Genomic DNA, 7,738 nt, shown 5'->3' with positions numbered 1-7,738 from the left:
AAAAAAAAAAAAAAAAAAAGAATCGGCCGGGCTCAGCCTGTAATCCCAGTACTTTGGGAGGCGGAGACGAGTGGATTGCCTGAGACCCGCCCAGGCAACTTGGTAAGACTTCATCTCTACAATAAATAAAAAATTATCTGGGCGTGGTAGCACGCCTGTAGTTCTGGCTACTTCGAAGGCTAAGGTGGAAGGATCGCTGGAGCCTAGCAGGTCGATACTAGGGTGGCAGTGAGCATGCCAATGCACTCCAGCCTGGGCGACAGAGTGAGACTCCAATTAAAAAAAAAAAAAAGAATCACTATTTTATTTTTTTTCAAATTTATTTAAATAGTTCACAGACAAGATTGTACATATTGTGTACAACATGATGCTTTGAAGTATACTGTATGTATATTGTGAAATGGTTAAAATCTAACTAATTTTTTCTTAAGAGACAGTCTTGCTTTGCTGCCCAAACTGGAGTGCAGTGGCACAATCATAGCTCACTGTAACCTCAAACTCTTGACCTCAAGCGATCTTCCTGCCTAAACTTCCCAAAGCTCTGGGATTATAGGCATGAGTCACCAAGCCCCCTAGCCAATTAACCCATGGATTATCTCACATAGTTATCATTTTTGTGGTAGAACCACATTTTTAAATGATCACTCAAGCCAGGCGTGATGGCTCATGCCTGTAATCCCAGCACTTTGGGAGGCTGAGATTACCTGAGCCCAGGAGTTCCAGACCAGGTTGGGTAACTTGGCGAATTCTCATCTCTACAATAAATCAAAAAATTAGCCAGGCGTGGGAGTGCAGTGGTTCCAGCTACTTGGTAGGCTGAGGTGGAAGGATAGCCTGAGCCCAGCAGGTCAAGACTGTGGTGGATATGAACAATCTCACTCTGACTCAAAAAAAAAAAAAGTCACACAAGGTGTAAAGAATGCAAGGGAGGGGCAAACAGTTTCCCTGGGGTTCCTTGGACCACCAAGTTGGACTAGGGCTGTAACAGCAGGAAGGGGAGGGTGGGTACCTACAAGAGATCTGTTCTTGGGAATTGTGTTCAGTAACCAGGAGTAAGGGAGGGAAGGAAAGCAGAAGACTCTGCACCCTTCCCTCTTCCTTGCCCCTGAGGTCCAATCATGTAATAAGTCCATTTCATTTCATTCACTGATTTATTTTGTATGTTTTGTTTTGTTTGAGTAGGAGGCTCCTTCTCTCGCCTAGGCTGGAGTGCAGTGGCACACTCTTGGCCACCACAGCCTCAACCAGCTGGGACCAGATGATCCTACCACCTCAGCCTTCCAAGTAACTGGAACTACAGGTGCGTGCCACCAGGCCCGGCTAAGTTTTTTATTTTAGAGATGAGGTTTCACCATGTTGCCCAGGGTGCTCTTGAATCCCTGTACTCAGGCAATCCTCTTGCTTCTGCCTCCCAAAGTGTTGGAATTACAGGCGTGAGTCACTGTACCCAGGCTCATTCACTGATTTCATGAGTATCTTTCCCACTAGTCCCCTGCTTGTCTCTCTGCCTTTCGATGGTTCCCTCTCTAGACCATCCTCCCATGCCATCATAGCATATTTTCTTTTTCTTTCTTTCTTTTTTTTTTGAATTGGAGTCTAACTCAGTCGTTCAGACTGGAGTGCAGTGGCCACTTCCGGTCACCGCAGCCTCGCCTGCTGGGCTCTGGCGATCCTTCTGCCTCAGCCTTCCCAGTAACCGGAATTACAGGCATGTGCTACCACGCCCAGCTGATTTTTTGATTTATTGTAGAGATGAGGTCTCGCTGCCCAGGCGGGTCTCGAACCCGCGGGCTCAGGCAATCCACTCACCTCAGCCTCCCAAAGGCGCGGGATTACAGGCTGAGTCACCGAGCCCGAGCACTTTCTTTTTTTTTTTTTTTGAGTCGGAGTCTCACTCTGTTGTCCAGGCTGGAGTGCAGTGGCACCCTCATGGCCACTGCAGCCTCGACCTGCTGGGCTCAGGTGATCCTTCTGCCTTAGCCTTCCAAGTAGCTAGAACTACAGGCACGTACCACCACTCCTGGCTAATTTTTGTGATTTATTGTAGAGATGAGGACTCGCTGAGTTGCCCAGGCTGGTCTCGAACCCCTGGGCTCAGGCAATCCTCTTGCCTCCGCTTCGCAAAGTGCTGGAATTACTGGCATGAGCCACCTCACCAGGCCATCTTAGCATATTTTCTATCCAAAATACAAATCAGTCCAGTTAGTCCAAACCCCATTGCCTTGTTGCTGAATCTATTACAGGATAAAGTCCAATTCCTTCCTCATCTGGTCCCAACCTACCTTGTCAGTCTCTCCTTGTCAGGTCAAAGCTACCCAAAAAGCATCACCCCACTGAACCCCCAGCATCATCTGAGAGTTGAAATAAACGTTTCGCCACAGCCCTAAACCTTCCTAAACTGTTTGCTTGTGTATTTATTAAACATGTGCTTGCCTCATTCTTCAGAAGTCACATGACCTTCCCATTGCCAGGAATTTGCCACCCCCTTCTCTCTCGTAATTTCTGATTCACACTTCAAGTCCCAGTTCAGCTTTTCTAACACTCCCACTCCCCAGATAGGATTAATTGCTTCCTTGTTTGTGTTCCTAAAGCACTTTACACATATCTTTATCCTGGTGCTTATTTCAGTGTATTATAGGTATCTAAGGAGGCACAGGCTAATGCATTCAGTGAATGCTCTTGACCTTGAAAGGTTGTTAGGAGGATTAAATGGGATAATATATGTACAGTTAATGTTTCCTTTCTTCACCCCTTTTCTAATAATATTATAACAATCTGTATTACAGTTTACAAAGGGTAAACTTTGATAGTGTACCACACACTATCGCAAATCATCTGGGAATAAACCTATGAGATTGGAGTGGGATTATTATTTGTTTTACACTGGGAGGACATGATGTCCAGAAGAGTCAGATAGTGATAATGCAAGTGGTTGCATGCTATGCCCTACCCACAAAAGCGCTCCATTACTATTTCAGGGGAGTTAAAGCTAGGTGGGGAAGCTAATGACTGTAATTCCAGCACTTTGTGAGGCATGAGGCCAGGAGTTTGAGATCATTTTGGGCAACATAGTGAGACCCTGTTTCAACAAGAAAACAGCAACAAAACAACAACAACAAACTAACCAGGTGTGATGACTTGGGCCCTAGCTATGCAGGAAGATCGTCTGAGTCCAGGATTCTGAGATTGCAGTGAGCTTTGATTGTGCCATATGCATTCCAGCCTGGGTGACAGAGTGAGACTGTGGCTCAGAAAAAGAAAAAAAATGGAGTCAAATTTTCCAGTTACAAAATTTGTGACTTATTTTATTTCAAAATAAAAAATTGTATATATTTATGGTGTATCATATGATGTTTTGATATATGCATACACTGTGGAATTACTAAGTCAGGCTAATTAACACATCTACTACCTCACATACTTATTTTTTGTGTGTGGTGAGGACATTTAAGATCTACTCTTTTAGCAATTCTTTTTTTTTTTTTTTTTTGAGTTGGAGTATCATTCTGTCACCCAAGCTGGAGTGGCACGCTCGCGGCCACTGCAGTCTTGACCTGCTGGGGTCTGGCAGTCCTTCTGCCTTTGTCTTCCAAGTAGCTGCAACTATAGGCATGTGCTACTATGCCTGGCTTATTTTTTAAAATTTATTGTAAAGATGAGGTCTCACCAAGTTGCCCGGGCTTGTCTTGAACCCCTGGGCTCAGGCAATTCTCTTGTCTTGACCTCCCAAAGTGCTGGGATTACAGGTTTGAGCCACTGTGCCCGGCCCTGTTTTCTTTTTCTTAATTCAGGGTATCTCTGTTCCTCAGGCTGGGGTGCAGTGGTGCAATCACAGCTCACTGCAGCCTTGACCTGCTGGGCTCAGGTGATTCTTGTCCCTCAGCCTCCCACTTCCCAAGTAGCTGAGACTACAGGTGTACACCATCACAACTTTTTAAAACAATTTTTTATTTTTTTAGAGATGAGGTCTTGCTATGTTGGTCTTGAACTCCTGGGTACAAGCAATCCTCCTGCCTCAGCCTTCCAATGTGCCAGGATTACAGGTGTGAGCTACTGTGCCTGGCCAATTTTCAAATATAGAATACATTGTTATTAGCTACACTCACCATGTTTTACAATAGATCCCCTGAACTTTTCTTTGTCTCACTGAAATTTCACATACTTTGAACAAAATCTTCCCAATTTCCTCCCCTAGCAAATCTGTGATTTTTTTTTCTTCATTTCAATAGCTTCAAGGGGTACAAATAGTTTTTGGTTACATGTTTGCATTGTATAGCTGCAAAGAAGTCTAGGCTTTAAGTGTACTCACTATTCCCACCTGTATGTAATGTATCCAATAGGTGATTTTTCATCCCTCCACCCGTTCCTCCCTCCCCCTTCTGAGTCTCCAGTGTCCATTATACCCTTTTCTATTCCTTTGCAGATCCTTAGTTTAGCTCTCACTTATAAATGAGAACATGAGGTGTTTAGTTTTCTGTTTCTGCATTAGTTCACTTAAGATGATGTTCTTCAATCATCCAACTTGCTGCAAAAGACATTAATTCATTCTTTTTGATGGCTGACTAGTATTCCAGGGTGTATATATACCATATTTTCATTATCACTGACCAGTTGATAGGCATTAAGGTTGATTCCACATCTTTGCAATTGTGAACTGTGCTGCGATGAACTTGTGAATGCAGGTGTCTTTTTTATATAGTGACTTCTGTTCCTTTGGGTAGATACCTAGTAGTGGAATTGCTGGATCAAATGGTAGATCTATTTTGAGTTCTTTGAGAAATCTCCATACTGGTTTCCATAGAGCTTGTAGTACTTTACACTCCCACCAAGTGTATAAGCATTTCCTTTTCACTGCTGTGGTCTTTCTTTTATACCACATTGCTTCTTGTATGTTTTAGCCAGTATGTTTTGTTTTTCTTTCTCTTTTTCTTTTTTGAGTTGGAGTCTCACTCTCTCACCCAGGCTGGCGTACAGTGGAATGCTCACAGCCACCTCAACCTGCTGGGCTCATATGATCCTTCTGCCTCAGCTTTCCAAGTAGCTGAAACTACAGGCACGCGCCACCATACCCATCTAATTTTTTAATTTAGATGAGGTCCTACCATGTTGCCCAGGCTAGTCTTGGACCTGGGTTCAGGCAATTCTCTTGCCTCTGCCTCCCAAAGTGCTGGGATTACAGGCATGAGCCACAAGCCCTGGCAGTCAGTATTTTTTCAAATTGCGGTTAGCCAATCATTTTTGAGTAGTAAGTTTTGATTATGTCACATGTAGTAAGGATGGACAGAGTTCTTTGATATTTAGTAAATGTATTTCTCACTATGGATCCATATTTTTTTAAAAGTATGAGAACCCCCGTGCCAACACAATATCAAGTTTTAAATAATGTTTGTTAAGTGGAATTATAGCGCTTTGTAATTATTTTTATTTCCTGAAGCTGTCTTCTCCATTTGTAGCTACTGGACAGCAGAGACCATACTATCTTTAATTTTCCGATTTCTAGTGGAGTGCTTGTTACCAAGTTGGCATACTTAATGTATGTCAAATGAAAGCCTCAATGAGTGCATCAATGAATGAAGGAATAATATAGTTCAATAAATATAGTTGAAAATGACTGCTGTCCTATCTCCTTCTGGAATTCTTCCTATTTTACAGCGAGACTCGACCCTGTTCAGTTAATAGTTTCCAAGAGCTCTATTTCTCTGCTTGGGGGAGACATGAGGTCAAGGATACTTTACACCGAAGAAGTACCACTTGCCCTTAGTCAACATGGCATCCTAAATGACTTCAGAAAAGGGCACCGGGGGGGGAGGAAAAAAAAAGAGTTGCCCTTAGTCAAAATGGCTATCTTGGCTTCTCTCTGTTGTAATGCGCATGCTTACTCCAGTTCCCGCCTCCTCCCCGTGCCTCTGACGCGTGCGTCCTAGCGTAGAGGGACGGCGTGGGAGGAATAAATTTCTCTGTGATTGGTCGCTACCGGTTTTCAAACCGGAGCTGGCGGCGCGGGGCTGCTCTGCCGTTGGGTGAGGCGTTGAGGGAAGTGGAAGGGCGCCCAGGTGGGGCCCGGCGGACCCCGCGAGGTGAGTGCTGGGGCTGCGAGGCCAGGTGCGTCTGCCGCTGGGTTGTGGCAGGAAGGGAGAGCGTCCGGCGTGGCAAGCCGAGGCCGCCGCCGCGGTGTCCGGGAGGAGCTGGGCGGCGACACCCGCTCCACGCGGGCTTTCCGGAGCAGGGGTGGGAGGGGGCTGGGAGGGCCGGGGGCTTCTTCCTGGGCGCCGGGTTTTGTGGAAGTCGGGGGGGCGTCTTATTGAGAGGGTGGCTCGAGCAGGGCAGGAGCACCCCAAAGTGGCTGTCACTTAGATACGGAGTTTGGGAGTGGCTGGGGGCCCACCCTCAGCCTTCGCAGAGGAACGGGGTGTTTTCGGCCCGAGGTCTGAGAGGCCGGGGCGGCCTGAGCGGAGCCCCTCTCCTCTGGGCTGCGTCTGTCCGGGTGGGCTGGCCAGGCCAGGACGCCTTGCCCTTCCCATCTTAGCCTCGGTCTCAGTGAAGATTTTCTCTTTTCAGGATTTCTTTCTTTTTGAGTCGGAGTCTCACTGTCGCCCAGGCGGGAGTGCAGTGGCACGCTCACGGCCGCCGCAGCCTCGACCTGCTGGGCTCCGGCGAGCCTTCCGCCGCAGCCTTCCAAGTAGCTGGAACTACAGGCGTGCACCACCACGCCCGGCTAACTTTTTGATTTATTGTAGAGACGAGGTCTCGCCAAGTTGCCCAGGCTGGTCTCTCGCACCCCTAGGCTCAGGCAATCCTCTCGCCTCCGCCTCCCAAAGTTCTGGGATTACAGACGTGAGCCACCACACCCGGCTCTTTTTACAGGATTTCACGTGTAGGCTCAGGGTGTGTGTAGGAAAGTGGGGTGGGTGGGAAGGTAAACTTTTTTTTTTTTTTTTTAAAGAAATGCCATTATCTTTCTAATGTGTATGGTAAATGAGCTTATTGAGTTATTCTAGATGTTTAGAGAAGGCACCTTCCCTGTAGCTTAGTCATTCAACAGGTATGAAGTGCAAAGTCTAAGTAGAAGACAGTCTTGTTTGGCCTTAAAGGAACAGTGCAGTTTGTTGGGATTTTACAATTTAAAAAGATACTGGTGAATTTGATAGGCCTATACCTTGTTGAGAGTATTGTACAGCCCCTTTAGAAAATATTTGGCAATATTTATCAAGAGCTATAGAACGTTTTTACAGCCTAGTATAGCAATCCCAGTCTTGGAGGTCTGTATTAAGGAATGCAGTCACCTGAAGAAAAATACTGTCCCTAGGAATGCTCAACGTCATTCATTCAATGAATAGTTATGGTCAGTTACCAAGTGTCATGCGCTGTGTTAGGCATCAGGAGCTCAGCAATGAACAAAACAGGCAAAATCTCTGCATTCTTGGAATTTAAACTATGGGGGAGACAGACAATAAACAAAGTAAATATATAAAACAATAGGTGGACATAAATGCTTTGGAGCAAAATAAAGTAGGGAAGTGTTGTGGGGAGGGAGGCTGCAATTTAAAATAGGGTTGTTAGGAAAGACCTTATTGAGTTAGTGATACTTGAATAAAGACCTGAAGGATCGTGCCTGTAGTTCCAGCTACTCAGAAGGCTGAGGTGGAAGGATCACGTGAGCAAGGCAGGTTGAGGCTCTGGTGGCCGTGAATGTGCCACTGCCCTCCAGCCTGGGTGACAGTGAGACGCCAACTGAAAA

At 45.9% G+C, this 7,738-nt stretch overlaps 1 protein-coding gene across 4 annotated transcripts in view; it reads left to right on the top strand.

The window, feature by feature from the left end:
* The first annotated feature begins 5,913 nt into the window (after positions 1–5,913).
* Positions 5,914–7,738, top strand: part of RACGAP1 (Rac GTPase activating protein 1) — a 42,467-nt gene continuing 40,642 nt past the window's right edge. For 2 of the 4 annotated variants that reach the window (XM_021714589.1, XM_008062270.2), the window contains exon 1: positions 5,914–6,144. The gene's annotated coding sequence lies outside the window, so the exon portion shown is untranslated. The remainder of the gene's footprint in view (positions 6,145–7,738) is intronic. The other 2 variants (XM_021714590.1, XM_021714591.1) reach the window with 2 other exon arrangements.

Source organism: Carlito syrichta, unplaced genomic scaffold, assembly GCF_000164805.1.
Source record: "Carlito syrichta isolate Samal-C Ts95f unplaced genomic scaffold, Tarsius_syrichta-2.0.1 Scaffold305684, whole genome shotgun sequence".
NCBI classification, from domain to species: domain Eukaryota; kingdom Metazoa; phylum Chordata; class Mammalia; order Primates; family Tarsiidae; genus Carlito; species Carlito syrichta.
The sequence above is the reverse complement of the archived record's forward strand: the minus strand, read 5'-3'. Positions and strand labels throughout refer to the sequence as shown.